The 22186-nt window shown below is 38.3% G+C and overlaps 1 protein-coding gene across 3 annotated transcripts in view; it reads right to left on the reverse strand.

Annotated features, from left to right (window-relative positions):
- CNTN4 (contactin 4) overlaps positions 1-22186 on the reverse strand; it is a 1023175-nt gene that overhangs the window by 761226 nt on the left and 239763 nt on the right. For all 3 annotated transcript variants that reach the window (XM_070359500.1, XM_070359495.1, XM_070359496.1), the window contains one exon: positions 15141-15196. The gene's annotated coding sequence lies outside the window, so the exon portion shown is untranslated. The remainder of the gene's footprint in view (positions 1-15140; positions 15197-22186) is intronic.

Raw genomic sequence — 22186 nt, forward strand, 5'->3', positions numbered from 1 at the left:
ATCCTTGTTTTGTGTCTGATCACAGAGGCAGACTTTCAGTTTTTCACCACTGAGAATGATGTTGGTTGTAGGTTCTTCATATACAACTTTTATATGTTGAGGAACCCTGTCTCTATACCCACTTGTGCATCTTTATGATAGATGGCTGTTGAATTGTGTCAAAAGCTTTTCCTACAAGTACTGAGATGATCATATGATTTTTATCCTTTCTTGTTAATTTATGTGATATCACACTTATTGATTCATGGAGGGTCATCCTTGCATCCCTGGAATAAATCCCACTTGATCATGCTGTAGCATGCTTTTAATGTGTTTATCTGCTAATAATAATACTTCACTGAGGATTTCTGCATCTACGTTCACCAAGAATACTGGCCTGTAATTTTCTCTTTATTCATGGTATCCTTGTCTGGTTTTGGTATCAGTATAACTCTGGCTTCATAAAATGCATTTGGAAGGTTCTCCCCTCTTTAATTTTTTGGAAGAGTTTGAGGACAGAGATTAAATCTTTCTTGAATGTTTTGTAGAATTTGCTAATAAAGTCATCTGGTACTAGGATTTTATTTTTGGGCAACTTTTAATACTGTTTCAGTCTCATTGCTAGTAATCAGTCTACTCACATTTTCTATTTCTTCATGACTCTGTCTTGGAAGACATTTCAAGGAGTTCATTCATCTCTTCTAAGCTGTCCAGTTTGTTTGTGTATAAATATTCAGAGTAGTCTCTTGTCAGTTTTCCTATTTCTGTAGTAACAGTTTTAACTTCTCCCTTCCTCTCTAATTTTAATTATTTTGGTCCATTCTCATTACTGTTGGTTTGTCAATTTTATTTTTTTTCCAAAATGCCACCACCAAGACTGGCAGGGCTTCTGTGATAGCTCAGTTGGTAAAGAATCTGCCTGCAATGCAGGAGACCCCGGTTCGATTCCTGGGTCAGGAAAATCCCCTGGAGAAGGGACAGGCTACCCACTCCAGTATTCTTGGGCTTCCCTTGTGGCTCAGCTGGTAATGAATCTGCCTGCAATATGGGAGACCTGGGTTCAACCCCTGGGTTGCGAAGATCCCCTGGAGAATGGAAAGGCTACCCACTCCAGTATTCTGGCCTGGAAAATTCCATGGATTGTATAGTCCCTGGGGTTGCAAAGAGTTGGACACAACTGAGTGACATTCACTTTCACTTTCAGTGCTGGCAGATGCTTTAAAAAGTAGTAGGTTGGTCCCATTTACTTATGATCCATGCATATGATTTTATTCACTATTTCTTTGCATTTGTAGGTAGACCCTGGTTTACAGTAGCCAGGTCTACCATATTTTCTAGCATCACCTCTCATCTGTTAGTAAGTGTGATGTGAAAGAAATCTTTCAGTATTATTGGACTTAAGTTTCCCAATCTATAAGGTAAGAAGTTGGGACTTAATGCCTTAAGTAAATGGATTCTTTTCTCTATAATAAGCAATTTAAGAACAGGGACAGATTTTTTTGAAAATACCCTACTTCATTCCCAATATTCTACCATTTAATTATTCAATTACTTCCAGTGAAATTTTTAACGTATATTACTGAAAGAAAAAAAAAAAAAAAAACACATCTTAAGCCCACTTGGTTTGTGGTATTTTGTAATTAACTGTGTGAAGAACCATCATGACTTTTTAAACCCATGGGTTGAATAAAATTAGGTTTACTATCATAAAGGTCTCAAGAGGTAGCACTAACATGAAGCATTTGTTTATTGCTGTAAGATACTTTTTCAAGAGGCCCACCAAAGTGGCATACATCACTACTTCATCAAAAAGATAAAAGGAATGATGGCACATTTTTAGCTTGTCACGTTTAAAATAAGACATATGGTAGCTTGTCAAAATTTCAAAACAAAGTCTTGAATTTAGTACATTTAGTGCAGAATTACCCTTCTAATTACATGTGTAGTAAAAGAATTTAAACTTCATAGATCACCCAAAACATAGTGTAATTTCCCTTAGAATCACACTAAAATGAGTTAAATTTATTTTGTTTTGAATTACAAAATATAGTGTAAAAGTCATGTCCAAATCACTCCCAGGATTTGGACATCAAAGTCAAAGACATACTTACAGACACTACCCCAAAGCTAAAGATTTGCTGACAGTTCTGGCTTAAGCACATGAATTTTAAGGGAAAAAAAGATATGTCTGTCTAAAGATTGTACAGAGAACTGATTAAAAAATCCAGACTTCAGGGGACTGATGGACGATGACATGCAAACCATTAGCATAGTTCGGATTTTGCAAGCACATGGACTTGGATAATATTCTCCCAGTGGAGAAATTCAAATACAAAGTGGAATAAGATCTCAGATGGAGTGCTGATGGACCAATATCCTGAACTGAGTACATTGAAACAAACAACCAGAAACAAGCCAGAGTAATTTGAGAAGCTTAAACTTGGAGATCAGTGGAGGGAAATTGAAAGGAAACACAGCCAACTTTATCTGAAAAGGATGAAATATCACACAACAGGAGAATGTTAACATATCTCCAGTGAGTCTGTTGAGGGCAGGGCTTGGAAGAGTCAGGGCAATCTACTGTCCCCATTGACATCTGTTTTGAAGTGAGACAGGCAGTTGTCTCAAAGGTCAACGACTGAATGTGCTCTGCAGACGTGGCTGCAGTTATAATACCTTTTAATCCACCTTTGAAGTAAGAGATTAGAGATGAGATGAAAGCTAACTGGATCCTTGCTGGAAGAATGAAACTTTTAAAGGTGAGCCATAATTACAGCTGCCTTCAAAGTTAGGTGGATGCCAAATCTTAGGGACGTGCAGAATTAACTGTGTTGGTGATGACAAGACCTAAGGAATCCCCAGCAGTGTTCTTAAGAGCTTGAAAACCAAGAATCCAAAGATTTGAGAGCAGGTGGTTGGACACAGCTGCTGAATAATCCTCTTAACCTCATCTGTACTCCACAGGGAGAAAAATAGCAGGAAAATAAAAGCCTCCACCAAGTGGTTGATGGCAGTGAAATAAAAGGAGCATCAAAAGTATACAAGGACAAATTTGTCCTAATGCTAATAATTTTGAACAAAAGGGACAGGCAGTTGCTATAGAGAGCTGTGTACAAGTATAAGATAAAGACATAATAAGTACGGCTACATAAAGGATAAAATAGAGTAGGATTCTAGGGGTGGTCCTTTCTTCAAGGCACATCTAATGCTATTATTCACTGAGGAGCTAAATCCCTCTTAATGTCTCTTCATTAATTTTTTGCTCAGGAAATAGCCAGAAATGAATAGCTCTCAGTCAATATTTAATTGATGCTTATAAATTTAATTTAATCAGGAAGTATCTAGATGTCTCTCTAGCCAATGAAAATTTAAGCAAAGCCAATGTAACAAAGAAAAATGAAAAGCAAAGCAGGCAACAGGCACCAGACTTGATGGGAGAGAGATATAAAACTTTACTATATTAAGCAACTAATATACTTTATTATTACAGCAAAGCCTACCTAATCCTGATTAATACAGCTCACCTCCCAACAAAGCATGAAATAAAAATGGTCTAATATAGACCTTTGTTTCTGTGCAATGCAGTGGTTCTAAATCTTCATAATTCTTTATTATTTACAAGTCGTTACATTGAGTACATTGACTGATGTTGAAGCTTCAATACTCTGGCCACTTGGGGCAAAGAGTCAACTCATTGGAAAAGACTCTGATACTGGGAAAGATTGAGGGCAGGAGGAGAAGGGCGGGGGGACATAGGATGAAATGGTTGGATGTCATCACTGACTCGATGATTATGAGTTTGTGCAAACTCTGGGAAATAGCGGAGGAAGGGGAAACGTGGTATGCTGCAGTCCATGGGGTTGCAAAGAATCAGACATAACTGAGCAACTGAACAAAAACACTGAGTTTATCTGAAGCATACTGACTGTTCAAACTCAAGTTCTGTTCATTGCATAGTTGGAGAATTATATGGTATCACTCCTACAATGAAGGTGTGATCATTTAATGTTCGCACTGGGAAGAGGAAACTCCTAGAACACAGTAAGTTAAAAGAGTCCCAGGTAATAGCCAGGCCAGAGCTTTTCCTTTACAGTTGAGAAAACTTAGGCTCACAACTGTGAACCACTTGCCCAAAGTCACACACTTGCACCAAATAGAAGTCTTGAAGTTCAGAGCTGTGCTTTGTCCACAGTGACGGTCAGAGTTCCTCATGTCAATGGTGAGAATTTATCTTCCTCAAAGTGTTTTCTTTCTCCCTCAAGTAATGAAGGAGGATGATCTTACCTCCCCTAAAGAACTGAATAACATTTAGTTGTACATAAGAGAAATGGGAGAAAACAGGATACATGCTTTAAACAATAAGCAGTCTTTACTTGATGATGATGATAATGATAACAGCTAACAGATTTTGAGCATGTATGATGCACCTGGCACTTTTCTGCTCCTTATGGACAATATTTCCTTCTTCAAAATATGAAAATCTAACCCCAAAGTAGGTTCTAACATTTTCTTCATTTTTTAAACATATCATCTGAAGTTTGGAGTGGTTAAATGTTTTCCAGTGTCTCATAGTAAATCTGTGACAAAATTGGGATTCAAACTCAGATCCTTCTTGATTCCAAGATCATGATTCACAATCACTGTTCATCTAGGTGCAGGTGAATAGGACCTAAATGTTTTTAAGTGCCCTTGAAGGGGTCAGACACACAGGATTCAAGCAATGCATCCACTGGAGTGATGTTAGAGCAGCTAGTTGCACCCAAACTCCCACCTTTCCACACGGTGGTAAGGTACTAATAGAAACTGTGTATAAGAATCCAGTCAGAACAGGAGACAGTTGTGCTGAGCTGCTTTCAGCTGGCGCTACAGAAAAATCACACTTAGCTCTAAAGAAGCTGTTGATTGCTTACACGGTTTCTGTGGTATGCCAGCTCTTCTTGCCAGCCTGCTCTTCCTTATCAAAGAGCCAGAGTTCCAAGTGAGGTGAGAATCCCACTTGACAAGCAGACATAAGCCATTTGGGGAAAATACAAATTAAAAGGCTCCAAGATAGAAATAGAAGCATTAGCAGCAGGAAGTGTCTTGGGGATACATTGTGTCAGATTACATAGGGGAATTGGGAGAATAAGTGAGTCACAGCCTCCCAGTGGATAAACCCTGCTGTGTCAGTAGCTGGGCAGCCTCAGAAACTGTATGAGCTATTTAAAGGTGCCAGCAGCAGCAGCACTGCCTCAATGCCTTCAAGTTAGGATCTGCTTAGCAACATCCTTGAATCATGCACAGTTTGCACATTTCTCAAGCCACTTTAGCATTTGTCCTAACTTCTGACCCATTATTCCAGGCATCATAATGGAATTTCAAGGAATTAGAGACATTTTGTCTAATATCACCCAGTCATTCAGTCAATGAACTTAAACTACAATGTTGATTTCAAAGAGTTTCTTTTTTTTTTTTTTTTTTTTTAATAGCATCAATATGCTGTCATGGGACATATTTGGTCAATGTCCAGGGTGAGAAATCTCAGTTTTAAGAAAGAGAGGCCCTAATGGGTTTCCCTGGTGTCTCAGATGGTAAAGAAAGAGAGGACCCCTCACAGCAGCCTGGGCAAAAAGTTAGTTCACTGGAAGAACAGAAGGAATCTCAGAGAACCTGCAGCTATGAAGTACAGCCAGGGTAAAACCACAGCGAACAGGTCAGGGGCAAAGGTGCTATCTTTTCTCTATTTCAGGGACCATGTGATCACAGCTCTCTCTCTCACCGTCTCTGACATGTTGTTTTCTTTATCCTTTTCGGATTCTTCTTTCTGTGTTAGTATGTAGTGAGTTAAAATAGCTCAAGATTAGCATGATTCACTGGTTCCTTTGTTCAGGTCTCATCTAGACTCTGTGTCCTCATGAGAAATTCCTCAAAGAGAAAAATCTCCTGCTCCAGTCACTCCGTGGTACAAGGAGACACCTGGACTTCCTTTCGGTCGGGGCTGTGGCAGCTGGATACTTCTAAGTGAAATCGGGGCTGTATACTCGGCAGACAACCCAAAGATTTCTTTTGTAAACAAATTGCCTTGAATGTTCAGTTCTGATCTGACTCAAATTATAGCCAGGACGTTTATCCCTGGTTAATGTATAATATGAGCACTTAACACCAGGTGAGCCACTTCCTCACTGCCTTCTAAAACTCCCATCAGTAGCTGCCTGTGTGGTTTTTACTTTGTAAAAACCAGGGCTTCTTGACTGTTAATCCTGTATCAAAGAAAATTCAGTATAAGACACAGGGTTTCCATTTTCTATTGTTTAATGCATTTCCAGCTATTGGGAAAGAGTGGGAGGGGGTCTCCAGATCTGGTCATTAACTAGTTACAGCAAAGTACTTTACAGTTTAGAGAGTTTGAAAGGACATAAGAAGATCCTGAACTAACCTCCTTCCATCGACACAAGGGATCGCCAGCTACATATAGAATAATCCCCTTGGAAAGAGACCTGAAAGCTGGATGAAGAGTCTCCAGAGCAAACGGTAAAAGGACAGCAAGAACACAGCAGGAAAGGCAGTGATAAAGGCTCAGCAAGAAAAATTCACACCCCAGTCAGATCAATTCACAGATGGGAGCAATTACAAAAGTGTGGTTATTTTCCCTGGAGAGTAGGGGATTTGAACTCCACAAACACCCTAATGGCTAGATCCTGCACAACGGAGATGAGCCCCTTAAACCCCTGGATTTGAAAACCAAAGGGGCACATGCTCAAGAAAATATAAAACTACAGGGAACAGAAAATCTGCTTTATAAAAGGCTCTTGTGCAGAATTACTCAACACGAGCAACAGCATAACACAAGATTGAAAAGTATGTGGGCGGTAGGTGAAAGGAATCCACATCTCATCTTGAAGGATCTGCCTGAGAGGCGGGTACCAATTGGGCCCCTCTTTGGGGACATGATCTCAAGCCACCCCAAGACTCAGTTTGGAATTCTACTGTCTTCCCCAGGTTCAATGCACCCCACGGAAGAAAATGAAACCTGAAGCTTTTGCTAAACTTAAGTATATGACCTAATGGTATACTACTCATGAGCTATAGGAAATTAACACTGGTCTGGGACACTTTACATCCCAGGACCTTGGTAGAAGCAAAAGCAAAACCACTTCTATGTCATGGTTTCACAACACAACATCCACAGCATTCTCACATGAAAAAAATAAATCTAATGTGAGCTCACAATATAAAAAGACAGACTATATATATGAGGGGGGAAAAGCTATGACAAGAATGAATCTACTAGCACAGTAAAAAGGATATGCAGTGTAAGCACTCACAATGAAAAAAGATCATGGACATGAATAGAAAGTAAGAGTTTGGAAAATGTTAGAAAGGAATTGAACCCACAAGAAAACAGCAGAACATTATAAAAGATACACAGAAAGATAGAAACCAAATAGAAGTTCCAGGAAAAAAAAAAAATAGAAAATTTAAAAGCCAACAAACATTTTAAATTGCAATTAAGTGCTTTTAACAAATATTCTTTATTTTCAGGCAATTGTTAATACTGCATTATCTGCCTTCTTCAGAGTCATCCATGGCCTTGTGACTTTGGCAATGAAATGTAAATAAAAGTGACACGTGTCCTTCATGAGAAAGTTTTCAGACTTAGTTCATGATCCCACAGGTCCTCTGCATTTGGCCTCAGCACTTACGGAGTCATTTCCTGACAGTGATTCCATCAACAGGAATGGAATATGATGAGCAAAGCTCCCACGTTAACTCACACTGGGTATATAACATGAGGGAGAAATAAACGTTTGTTGTTTTTGCCCCTAAGACTGAGGAGATGTTTGCTAGTGCAGCATGAATTTGCTATTTTGACTGATACAAATGTTAAATAACAAAGTAGACACTGATAAAGAAATAATTTGAAAATTGGAGGAGGAAATGACAGATTTTCCCAAAAAGCAAAATGGTGATATAAAGAAACAAACACTGAAAAGAATAACTAGGCATTATAGACAAGAGAAATAAATGGTCCAAAAATGTCTATTAAGATATACAACAAAGGACAATGGAAAAGATGTTAGTGTCAATACTCAAATGCTGAATGACAATTTTCCAAGATTGAAAAAAGGAACATGACCTCAGATTGAAAGTAAGGCATCGCATGAGCAAAACTAAAAATAAGTGCTTAATTGGGCAAATAATAATGAAATTTCAGTACTCCAAACACAGAGAAAATCTTATAAGGAAACAAAGAAAAAGATCACCTATAAAAGATTATCAGTGTGACTAACAGAAGACTTTAAAATCCACAGTAAATAAAGAGTAGAAAACAACAGCATAGTATCTTCAAAGTATTAAGAGGAAAAAATTGGCAACTAAGAATTCCAATCCTAGTTCAATATCACTCCAAAATAATGGTTTTTAAAAAATGACATTTTGTGATAAACAAACACAACTTAACACTAAGAGAAACCACAAAAAAATGTTTTGTGGGTGTATTAAGTAAAAGGACGGAGAAGGCAATGGCACCCCACTCCAGTACTCTTGCTTGGAAAACCCCATGGACGGAGGAGCCTGGTAGGCTGCAGTCCATGGGGTCACTAAGAGTTGGACATGACTTAGCGACTTCACTTTCACTTTTCACTTTCATGCATTGAAGAAGGAAGTGGCAACCCACTCCGGTGTTCCTGCCTGGAGAATCCCAGGGATGGCAGAGCCTGGCGGGCTGCCGTCTATGGGGTCGCACAGAGTCGGACACGACTGAAGTGGCTTAGCAGCAGCAGCAGTAAGTAAAAGGAACTTGAATAATAAAGATTAGGAAACTAGAAACAAATGATAAATGGGTAAATGAATAGGGAATTCTATGTAAGTGAAACCTTAACTATATTAAATATAACTATAAGAATCACTAACTGAAAAAAAAAATCAACTTTCCATAGTATTTTACTATGTATATGAGAAAAATGTGGAACTTTGTGTGGTATAGTTAGAAATAAAGTATTTTAGGTTTTATGTAAGAACATTATTAAATTTTGCATTGCCAATATACAAATAGAAACATAATAAGAAATCTGAAATAATCAAACAATAGTGGAATAAAAGAAAAATTAGTTGCTCCATTAGAATTCAGAAAAGAAGAAATATGCAGAAACAAAACATCTCACACAAAGTATGCTGACACAAAATAAGACAGTGGAAAGAATGGACAGATTGTTCAAGATTCAAAGCAAGTGTGAACTTTTAAACTCCTCTGATACATGAGAAAAACCATACATTAAAAAAAATATAGCTACATGCTACTAAAAGAAGACACACCTAAAATGACTGGTAAGGACTGGAAACAAACTAGAAACGGAACCCCTGGCAAATATTAATTTAAATAAGGGAGGAATTTTAATCTTAACATGATATGAAATAAATATGTCAAAAAGCATTATTGAGAAAGGAAGAGTATCATTCCCTAATATCAAAGGGTCAATTCATTATGTGAAAAGAAGTCTGATACCTGCATCTCTTTTATCTCCTGCATTGCAGGTGGATTCTTTACTGCTGAAGTACCACCTGCCACCGCTACTAGATATCAAACTCAGAATTTGAGGGTATATATATATATTTTTTTTTTTTTTTTTAAATTTGCCACCATAACTCTAGGCCCTACTGAAGATGCTGGCTTACAGTGAGCTACCAATAAATACTTGCTAAGAGGCAAATGATACAATCTCAGCTATTCTGACTACTCACCATAGCATAATCCTTTCCATTATCCACAAGGAAAAGCAGAAAGCAACCACTGTTTCAAATGGAGCAATTCACACAGTCATTTTTTCATAATGAAGATTAAACAATTCTGCTTAATGTTACAACGTATAGTATACTTCACTGAATAACTCAATTATCTTCTATATCCCCACACTATGATTTTAATTTCAATTTCCAAAGATAAAACCAAAGCTAAAAAAAAATCTCTACAATGTTTAAACAGAAAAAAAATCGTAAATAATAAAATGATAGACAATTGAATCATACATTTTCAGGCAGCAGTTTATTTTCTTACTGGCGACAACACTGACTTGCATTCAGAAGCACGTGCACAGACACATTTTAATACAAGGCCATGGGGATGTGTTCTCTGAGTTCTGACATCACCCTCATGGTATGCTAATGCTCCTCTCAGCACAGGTAATGTTACTTCTGCGAGGGAAGGCTCTGTCAACTACTATGAGGAACACAGGAAGCATAAAAATCATGTTTCTCTGTTAAATGTTCCCCTGCTTTATCGAAGTCCCTACGGGACTGATTAAATTCATTAAGTGATAGCAGAAATTCTAGCCGTGCTCTTCTCTCTGGCCAAGATGCCTGTGGAGTGGGCGTTGGGGATGTGGGAGGGTAACTGTGGAAAAGCTGAGTTGCCAAAAATCGTGTTGCAGCCTAATACTTACAACCAAGTAACACTTATTAAAATACATTAATTATATAATATTACAAGTCTATTTTACTTATATATATATATATATATATATATATAAAATAGAGGAACTGTTTTTGTAACTGGCACCATGGTAAATATTTGACATTTGGTCTTCCTATGTCTTACAATTGGAGAAGGAGATGGCAACCCACTCCAGTACCTTTGCCTGCAAAATCCCATGGATGGAGGAGTCCGGTAGACTACAGTCCATGGGGTCGCAAAGAGTCGGACACGACTGCCACTACAATGGCCATTAGTACCTTTATATTATTGTTAGAGGAATGTGTGGCTACAGAAGATGTAGTTGGTGAATTTTAAACATGAACCCATCTCTGACCCCATCTCTCAATGGATTAAACCATGAATTTTTTTAAATTTAAATTTATTTATTTTAATTAGAGGCTAATTACTTTACAAAATTGTATTGGTTAGAAATCTGACTTGATCTTTGGTTTTGGAGGGCACAGCAGGACTTTAAGGAAAACTGTGTTTGTTGATTTGAGTGACAGCCCAAGGAGTCTACTTATTCTGTTACACCCCCTACTCACCATATTTGAAAGAAAAATTTTGTCTTCCTAAAACATGAATTTCATATTTTATTACTTCACTGATATTCACGTAGCATAAAAAGAATTGGAAATGACTGAGCGACTGAATAACAACAACCATAAAATTTGGGCCAATGCACAAGACATGAGATGTTGGTTTGATCCCTGGGTTGGGAAGATTTCCTGGAGAAGGGGATGGCAACTCTTTCCAGCATTCTTGCCTGGAGAATCACCCAGACAGAAGAGCGTGGCGGGCTACAGTTCACAGGGTTGCAGAGGGGGACATGACTGAAGTGACTGAGCAAGCACATAGGATAAAATTCACCATTTACTGTACAATTCAGGATCTCTTAGCATATTCACAGGTTTGTGTCACCACCACCACTATCTGACTCCAGAAAATGTTCATCACCCAAGAAAGGACACCGTGGGCTCACTCAGTTCAGTTCAGTTGCTCAGTCGTGTCCGACTCTTTGAGACCCCATGAATCGCAGCATGCCAGGCCTCCCTGTCCATCACCAACTCCAGGAGTTCACTGGGACTCACATCCATCGAGTCAGTGATGCTATCCAGGCATCTCATCCTCTGTCGTCCCCTTCTCCTCCTGCCCCCAATCCCTCCCAGCATCAGAGTCTTTTCCAATGAGTCAACTCTTACTAGCAGCCACTTCACATTATTCTCTTTCCATAGTTCTTGGAAACCACCAACATGCTTTCTGTCTCTATCATTTTTTCTATTCCAGAAACTTCATATAAATGGATTCGTATAATATGGAGCCTGTTGTGCTTCCTTTTTTCATTTAGTATAACGGTTTCAAAGTTCATCCATGTTGTAGCATGTGTTGATATTTAATTTTCCTAATCTATTTAAATTAATATCATCCAAAAGAAGATGACAATTAAGTGCATCAACCCAGAAAAACTATTTTCTTCAATTTTCTTTGTGTGTACAGGTTAGATGGAATGTTGTGGTTTTAACAAAGGAACTTCATGCAAGTTCATACACAATATTATAGTCTCCATTTCTCCATTTTACAGGTGGGGGAGAAAAGAGTTTTGGAGAGATTAGTTTATCTGTTTGAGTATTTGAGCAGGAAATTAAGCACAGAGGTCTGAATACAAAACCTAAATTACTTTCACTTAGTTGGTAGATATACAAAAGGAACAACAAAATGGTTCAGTGACCAAACCTATCGTCTTTGCTTTGTACGAGACAAACTCTTAGAAGTCGAGCTTTTATTTTGTTTTGTTTTGTTTTAGTCGCTAAGTCCTGTCTGACTCTTCGCAACTTGATAGACTGTAGTCCACCAGGCTCTTCTGTCCATTGGGTTTTTTACTGGAGTGGGTAGCCATTTCCTTCCCTAGGGGATCTTCCCAATCTAGGGATCAAACCCCCGTCTTCGGCAGGCAGATTCTTTACTACTGAGCCACCAGGGAACTCGAGTGCCTGCCAGGGCCATATAGATAGCAAATGATGTGGCATGATAAACTGAAGGTAGAGGAGGGCATCTGCTGCTCAAATAAGCCCTCATGCCACCTGGGAATGCAGGCTCAGGGTAGAAAATAATCTGATTTCTTCTAAGAGAATCTGGAAATCATCATTGCATGTGAAATCTAATTTTCAAGTGTTAGCAACAAATTAAAATTTGTTTTTCTTTTTGAAATTAAAAGAAAAAGAGAGAGAAAATGCATGAACCAAAGCACACTATTTTGCAGCTGTTCTGTTCCACAGGCTACAATTAACAGATAACAAAAGGCCAAGGCACCAGAGGGTGCCAGGGCCCTCTGTAAGACAGGGACAAAGGAGAATGAGGAAAATTTGAGGAAAGGTGACCCTCTGCCTTTCAACATTAATTCTGAACATGCCCAACCACTTAAACCTTTAAAGACAGAAAATTAGAATAGAAAAGACGTCATTGAATCCTTCATTCTTTCCATGAATAATTACTGAGTCATCCTTCGTGCATGTACTGTTATATTCTAGGAATACCATAATGTACAATAAGATGTAACCACTGGCATCAGAGTCCAAGGTGGGACAGTAAGGTAATTAGGCAAGCAACTGCAGACACTGTGATTATCATGTCATTCATATTGATGTCAGCAGCCTATAGAAGCTTAACTCAGGCAAGGAAAACATAGAAGGCTTCCTGGAAGAACTGAGCTTTCATTTAGTGATAAAAGAGTTGATCACACAAAGATACGAGAAGGGAGATGATGGACAAAAGGGCTGTTCCTGGAAGAAGGCCTACAATGAGCAAAAGCAAGATAGAAGATGAGATATTTAAACAATTTAAAGAAATTCAGGTTGGAAGAACCTACATTGGAAAGTGTGGGGTGGGAGAAAGAAAGGTAGACAGCTAAGCAAGGGCCAAATAACGTTGAAACTTCTGAAGCTGTGTTAAACACTTGGAATAGATCCAAGGAAAACAGGGGACAGTGGCAGATTTGTAGGTGGTTCTGTAGGTAGATTACATTTAGAACGTGATTTAAGATCACTCCTACTGCCTGAGGAGGTAAAAATAGTAGTTCACAGCAAGTGTGAGAATGCTCTTATCTTGGAACAAGGCCAGCTCCCTAAGAAGAAGCCTGGCTCCCCTGGAGGATGAGAGACCACAGGGAGCAGAGCTTCCCCTTCCCAACCTACAAACTGACCTCAGACACACAGACACACCCAGCAAACTGTGGGAGTCTATTTTGTAACAGAAGACCTACCTAGCTGACCTTACAGACTCATGAGAAATAATAAATGGTCACTATTGCAAGCCACTGAATTCTGGGGTGACTTTTTACAGAATAAGAGTTAATTGGTAAAAAAAAAATACCTTAGTTAATCTTGGCTTATGAAACTCATCTGGGAAATCAAATTAAATAATTTTTTTCTATATATTTTTTCAATAGAGAGTGTTAAGAAAATTCCCTGAGACTCAAGAGTATGCATTAATATTACCCAATGGTATCAACCCCTATCCTGAATCACAGAATATTTTGTTTTCTATTGCTGGGGAGGCAATTTGGCCATCAGGATCTCTTGATAATTATTACATCTGTTAAAGTGACTCAGCTTTTTATTTTCTATACAGCAATGCAATGAGATTTTCCTCTGCCACCATCCTCCAGGCTAGCACTTTTCCCCATGAAGGTCTAGTTAACCGTAGTTAACTTCAATATCACTCTTGCCACTTTTAAGGGCCAGGTCCTACTATGGGTGAAAAATATCCCACAAAAACGTATAGTGAAATCCTAATCCTGAGACCCATGAATGTGACCTTATTTGGGAAAACGGTCTTTGCAGATGTAATCAAGTTAAGATGAGGTCGTATTGGACTAGGATGATGAAGAGGGAATATAGACCCAAACACACATGGGGGAGAAACCATGTGAAGGCAGAGACTGAAGTGATGCAATTACAAGTTAGGGAACACCAAAAGTTATCAGCAACTTCTAGAAGATGGAAGATGCAAGTGAGAATTTCTCCTTTAAAGCTCTTAGAGAAAGCACAGCCCAGCCTACACTTTGATTTCATTCTTTTCTACTCAGGGAGAAAATAAATTTCCATTAAGTCACCCAGTTCATGGTGCTTTGTTACAGCAGTCTTAGGAAACTAAAAACAGTTAAGTTTTACTTGTATATATCTGTATCTTTCATAAAGGAAAAAAATATGAAGTTCAAGACAGAGGGGGCAAGTGTAGACAGAGGGGGGACGCATGATAGTAACTTATAACACTCACGTTTTACCCCTAAAAAACTTCAATTTTCATGCCTCAATATTTGCAGATCTCACTAACTTAGTATTTTGAAGATCTGACTGAAAATGTCCTCTCCATAAGTCATGGGCAAAAATGCAACAACCTTCATTTTATTCCCAATACTTTTTCCATGATGCCAAATTCTGAACTTTTTGAATTATCATATTAATTTGAACCACCAAATATCTGCCTCAAGTATCTTCTCCAGAAAGAACCCAGAGAGGGTACAACTTCCTATTTTCAAGGTTCAAACTTGTATGACTTCGCTACTTTTGTTAACTTCAACTTTCAGAAAAACATAAAAAATTATCTCACTGTATCACTCTAAGGAAAGAATCTAATGTTTCCAGAGTAACTAAGGATGCTAATCCAAGGTGAAATACAAGTAAGAAAAAGTTTTCCCTTTTGGGAAGCCTACCTTTTAGGGTAGATCTTGGGGCCACATGCTGTGGCGTTACTATATGTCAATGATTCCTAGAATTAAAAAAAATAACATACAAATAAATACATTTTTCAGGGATAAATATTCTTATATGTAGTTAATGCTTAACAATTTCCATTCTAAACAAATTAGAAGGAACTAAAAATTAAATACAGTTGGTACGGATTTCAGGCTTGATAGAATGGCCAAAATTAGGAGACAAGAGTTTGGGTTCTATGCTTTGTATCTCACTAGCTGTGTGAACTTTTTTTTTTTTTTTCAAATGTATTCTTTTTATTTATTTATTTTTACTTTACAATATTGTACTGGTTTTGCCATACATCAACATGCATCCGCCACGGGTGTACACGTGTTCCCCATCCTGAACCCCCCTCCCACCTCCCTTCCCATACCATCCCTCTGGGTCATCCCAGTGCACCAGCCCCAAGCTTCCTGTATCCTGCATCGAATCTGGACTGGCGATTCATTTCTTATATGACATTATACATGTTTTAATGCCATTCTCCCAAATCATTCCCACCCCCTCTCCCACAGAGTACAAAAGACTGTTCTATACATGTGTCTCTTTTGCTGTCTTGCATACAGGGTTGTCGTTACCATCTTTCTAAATTCCATATATATGCGTTAGTATACTGTATTGGTGTTTTTCTTTCTGGTTTACTTCACTCTGTATAATAGGCTCCAGTTTCATCCATCTTATTAGAACTGATTCAAATGAACTTTTTTTAAAACAGTATTTTTAAAAAATTTAAATTTTATCAAGGTAACCTTGATTGTTAACACTATACGTTTTATGTATACATTCTACTTCTACTTTCGTATGCCCACCAAAAATCCAAGCTCATCACCACAAATTTACTTTCTGTCTGTCACCCTTCACCCATTTTGCCCTCCCCATGTCCCTCTTCCAACTGGTAACAAATTTTAAAAGACACATGCACCGCTACATGCATCGTTTGTTCCAGCATTATTTTAAATAGTCAAGGAATAGAAACAACCTAAGTGCCCGTGAACAGATGAAAGGATAAAAAAGATTCATATACAATGAAACACCACTCAGCCATAAAAAAGGTGAAATCTTGCCATTTGCAACAATGTGGATGGACCTTGAGGGTATTAAGCTAAGTAAAATAAGTTAGAGGGAAGAAGACAGATCTGTATGACTTCACTCATGCTTTATATATGGGATATTAAAAAAACTAATAAACTAAACAAAATAAATGAACAAACCAAATCAAACTAGCTGCCTGACTTGCTGTGTAACTCCTGAGCAGTCGTTTCACCACTTGATGGCTTCTTAGTAATAACAATTTTAGAAGCCTGCAATATTCTAAGGTATTCAGATTCAGTAAGAGTGACCATTTCCTAAGAAAATATGTTACAAAGTGATTTAAAATAATGAAAAACAACTAGGAGGCATGCCACTGTTTTTGTTCATTTTATGATTATGTAAAATGAATGCAACAAAACTCTTCCAATAAATCTGGCATTATGTATGCATGCTAAGTTGCTTCAGTAGTGTCTGATTCTGTGCAATCCTATGGATGGTAGCCCACCGGGTTTCTCTGTCCATGGAATTCTCCAGGCAAGAACACTGGAGTGGGTTGCCATTCCCTTCTCCAGGGGATCTTCCTGACCCAGGGATCGGGATCGAACCCGGGTCTCCTGCATTGCAGGCAGATTCTTTACTGTCTGAGCCACCAGGGAAGCCCACAAATATATATATATTTATATTTCTGTATATATATTTGTAGCTTCATGTCTATGTGTATGTGTCTATCCTCCAACTTTAATTCTGAGTAATATAATTATCTTTTTATAATTGAAAATATCATTTTGTGTGTGTGTGTGTGTGTATATATATATATTTAGGCCACTCAGAGGTATCTTTAACTATAAAATTCTAGTCTAATTTACATTTAAACATAGCATATTTGATTGAGATAGAAATAGAATCTTTTCTTGACTAGCCATAAATACCTTATCACTTCTTAAGCTTACACTATCGCCTGGTGGGTACCATAATAGTCATCACTGTATTAAGTTTCTTAATACCTTTACTTTCAAGTCAGTATCAATGAGTCTGGAAGGTAAGAACCAAAATCTTTATTTTGTTTATATATTAGAAATGGAATTTTTAGTTTTTTCTTTACTTTCTTAAATATTCTCCAAAAATAAAGAGCCACAAATGATTCTAACAAATCTAAGGCAGTGCTTCCTGTGAAACAAACAAATCCTATAATTAACTTAACCATGAATCATAAATACATCACTTTTTGATTTTTTAAATATGGTTGGTCATCAGCTGTATATATATGTGTGTGTGTATCTTAAATCCTAATTTTCTTATACTAAGGATACCCACTGATAAGAAGGTAAACCTCTATTTACAGTTACTGGCACTATATACAACTTCAGACTACACATCAAAAACAACAGCTAAAATGAGAGTTATCCTAAAAACAAAAACGGGAAAACTGTAGGTAAGGCTTCATTCTTTATTTTCAATTATTACTAGGATCTTGGCATTTATATATATATTTTTTTCTTTTTTTCCAGGATGAAAGTAAAGATTACAATTATCCACTGGAATGATACAGTCTGAAATGAAAGCAGACTAACTTCATTCATTAAATTATAATTATGTTCCTCTTGTTTAAAAGCACAAGCTCTGAGGCAGCTGCCTGGGATGGGATGCTGGTTAAATTATTTACTAGCCACGTGATCATGAGCAATTCGTTAATTGGTACAAGCCTCAACTTCACCTACAAAGTGGGGAGGATAATGCTATTCAGCCTCAAAGAACAGATGAAAAGTAAGTAACATAATGTAATTCAGTTCTCAGTCCACTACTTGGCATATGGTAACCAGTGACTCTATAGTAACATTGTTAAGAGTCTCCCATCCATTATGAAGAGTCTCAGGAGGGATGTGTATACACACAAAAAATGCAGTCAGTATGTAAAATCTACACATACTTCAAAGAATTCCCCTCCTTATCCACACTACTTAGTTCAAAACTCTTCCCTTCCATTTTAGGAACTGTTCCCTAAGGGCACTTTTATCTAAAGAATTTACCTGTTGGATGGGCTAACATCATGAATACCTCCATCAGATTTGTTAGATGCCATGAAGCAAAAGATGATGCCAGAGACTGGAAAGGTTGGAAAGTAAAGAGTAATATCTAAGATTTATCCACAAAGGTCTACGAACACCTCAGTAGATATAGAGGTGTTAGCCTTGTTGAATAGCCTTATTTAAAAGGTGTTAAAGCCTTATTTAAAAGTTAGAATGTTTGTTTAATTCTAATTGGAATGAAATTTGACTAAGCAGATTCTTATCAGGTATATAGAAGGGATTTAGTTAAAACTTCCCATCAGATGTGCCAACATACAGAGATAAACCAGGTAGAAAATACCTAAGTAGATTCCTTCAAATGGGTTAAAATCACAAGAATTACTGAATACCACCTTTGTGCTGCTTTATTCAAGCAAAAAAACCGACATTCATGTTAGTTGATTGTACAACAGCCTCTCCCTGGACAAGAACACATGGAAAGGCTTTCATTCCATTCACCTTTAAGTGCAGATTTCCCATGCATACAAAGCTAATACTAATTTTATTCCCACCTTACACTGTTTTTATAAAGGCAGAATGAGATAATCTATGGGGGGAAAAAAAAGTGTCCAGCACATCATATGCATAAAGTATTTATTTTTAAAATTAGTGAAAATTTATTAAATTTTCCAATATTATATCCTTGTCCTTGCTGGCTCAGACAATAAAGAATCTGCCTGCAATGCAGGAGAACTGGGTTCAATTCATAGGTCGGGAAGACCCCCTGGAGAAGGGAATGGCTACCTACTCCAGTATCTTGCCTGGAGAATTCCATGGACAGAGGAGTCTGGCGGGCTACAGTCTATGGGGTCACGAAAAGTCAAACATGACTGAGTGACTAACACTGTCATTTTCACCATCCTTGTCACTTACCTGCTGCTGTAATAAGTTTAAGTTACATTTAAATTTTAATGATGGCTTTTATTAGGAACTCCATAAAAAGCACATGTGAGAACAGACAGGAAATTAATACATGAACAAATGAATAAATAGATGAATCTACCTCTGCTTAGAAGGATTGGACAAATCCGAGTTTTGAACAAAATCAGCTGGTATAAACATAAATGCACCAGCTATATCACAATACAAAAGAACCAGAAATCCATGAATAAGTGTAGACATTCTTGGCAAAAAGCAACTATGAAGAAGCAGCAGCTGGAAAGCCTGGGTCAGAAAGGATTATTTTAATCTAGAGAACAAAATGTCCTGATCTACATCCTGCTCAATTATTTAGAACTAAAATGTATGCTGGTAATTTATTCAGGACAAAAGAATCCTTCCCAAGTGACAGTTTGCTATTGTTCAGTCATCAAGCCATGCCAACTCTTAGTGACCCCATGGCCTGCTGCACACCAGCCTTCCCTATCTTTCACTGTCTCCCAGAGTTTGCTCAAACTCACGTCCACTAGGTCAGTGATGCTATCTAAGCATCTCATCCTCTGCCGCCCTCTTCTCCTTTTGCTTTCAATTTTTCCCCGAATCGGGGTCTTTTCCAACAAGTCAGTTCTTCACATCAGGTGGCCAAAGTATTGGAGCTTTAGGTTCAGCATCAGTCCTTCCAAATGAATATTCAAAGTTGATTTCCTTTAGCATTGACTAGTTTGATTTCCTGGAGAAGGCAATGGCAACCCACCCCAGTACTCTTGCCAAGAAAATCCCATGGACAGAGGAGCCTGGTAGGCTACAGTCCATGGGGTCGCTAAGAGTCGGACATGACTGAGCGACTTCACTTTGACTTTTCACTTTCATGCATTGGAGAAGGAAATGGCAACCCACTCCAGTGTTCTTGCCTGGAGAATCCCAGGGACGGGGGAGCCTGCTGGGCTGCCGTCTATGGAGTCACACAGAGTCGGATACGACTGAAGTGACTTGGCAGCAGCAGCAGCAGCAGCAGTTTGATTTCCTTGCAGTCCCAGGGACTCTCAAGAGTCTTCTCCAGCACCACAATTCAAAAGCATCAATTCTTTAGTGCTCAGCCTTCTTTATGGTCCAACTCTCATATCCTTACATGCCTACAGGAAAGACCATGGCTTTGACTATACGGACCTTTATCAACAAACTGTTGTCTCTGCTTTTTAATATGCTGTCTAGGTTTGTCATAGCTTTCCTTTCAAGGAGCAAGTGTCTTTTAATTTCATGGCTGCAGTCACCATCTGCAGTGATCCTGGAGCCCCTCAAAATAAAATCTGTCACTGGTTCTACTTTTTCCCCTTCTACTTACCATGGAATGATGGGCCCAGATGCTGTGGTTTTAGTTTTTTGAATGTTGAGCTTTAAGTCACTTTTTTACTCTCCTCTTTGTTTTCTCCCTTTAGAGTCGTATCATCTACATATCTGAGGTTGCTGATATTTCTCCTGGCAATCTTGATTCCAGCTTGTGAGTCATCCAGCCCAGCCTTTTGCATGACATACTCTGCATAGAACTTAAATAAAAAGAGTGACAATATACAGCTTTGTCTTACTCAGTTCCCAATTTTGAACCAGTCCATTGTCCCATGTAAGGTTCTAACAGTTGTTTCTTGATTCACATACAAGTTTCTCAGGAGAGAGGTAAGGTGGTCTGGCATTCTCATCTCTTTAAGAATTTTTCCCAGTTTGTTTTAATCCACACAGGCAAAGGTTTTAGTGTAGTCAATGAAGCAGATGTTTTTCTGGAATTCCCTTGTTTTCTGTATATTCCAATGAATGTTGGTAATTTGATCTCTGGTTCCTCTGCCTTTTCTAAATCCAGCTTGTACATCTGGAAGTTCTTGGTTCACATACTACTGAAGCCAAACTTGAAGACTTCTGAGCATAACCTTGCTAGGATGTAAAATGAGCACAATTAACAGTAATTTAAGCATTCTTTGGCATTGCCTTTCTTTGGGATTGGAATAAAAACTGACCTTTTCCACCCTGTGACCACTGTTGTTTTCCAAATTTGCTGTCATATTGAGTGCAGCACTTTAACACAGTCATCTTTTAGGATTTTTACAGAGCTCAGCTGGAATTCTATCACCTCCGTTAGCTTTGTAAGTAGTGATGCTTCCTACGGCCCACTTGACTTCACACTCCAGGATGTCTGGCTCTAGATGAGTGATCACACCAAATAACTTTGGTTATTTTGGTAGTAAGACCTTTTGTATAGTTCTTCAGTGTATTCATGCCACCTCTTCTTAACCTCTTCTGCTTCTGTTAGGTCTTTCTTGTTTCTGTCCTTTATTGGGCCCATCCTTGCATGAAATGTTCCCTTGGTATCTTCAATTTTCTTGAAGAGATCTCTAGGCTTTCCCATTCTATTGTTTTCCTCTATTTCTTTGCATTGTTCACTTAAGAAGGCCTTCTTATCTCTCCTTGCTATTCTCTGGAACTCTGCATTCAGTTGGATATATCTTTCCCTTTCTCTCTTGCTTTTCACTTCTCTTCTTTCCTCAGCTATTTTAAAGTCTCCTCAGACAACCATTTTGCCTTCTTACCTTTTTTTTTTTTCCCCTTAGGAATGGTTTTGGTCTCCACCTCCTGTACAATGTTACAAACTTTCTTTCACCTTCACTGGTCTCAGACAGGTATATATCTAGAAATAAATGTATATATGATCACCATCAGCTAGAAGTCTATGATGGCACTGAATCCTCCAGGGCAATATGCCTTTACATCAGTTCAGTTCAGTTCAGTCGCTCAGTCGTGTCCGACTCTTTGTGACCCCATGAATCGCAGCATGCCAGGCCTCCCTGTCCATCACTAACTCCCAGAATTCACCCAGACTCACGTCCATCGAGTCAGTGATGCCATCCAGCTATCTCATCCCCTCTGTCGTCCCCTTCTCCTCCTGCCTCCAATCCCTCCCAGCATCCGTGTCTTTTCCACTGAGTCAATTCTTTGCATGAGGTGGCCAAAGTACTGGAATTTCAGCTTTAGCATCATTC

This window comes from Bos mutus, chromosome 22, assembly GCF_027580195.1.
Source record: "Bos mutus isolate GX-2022 chromosome 22, NWIPB_WYAK_1.1, whole genome shotgun sequence".
Taxonomy (NCBI): domain Eukaryota; kingdom Metazoa; phylum Chordata; class Mammalia; order Artiodactyla; family Bovidae; genus Bos; species Bos mutus.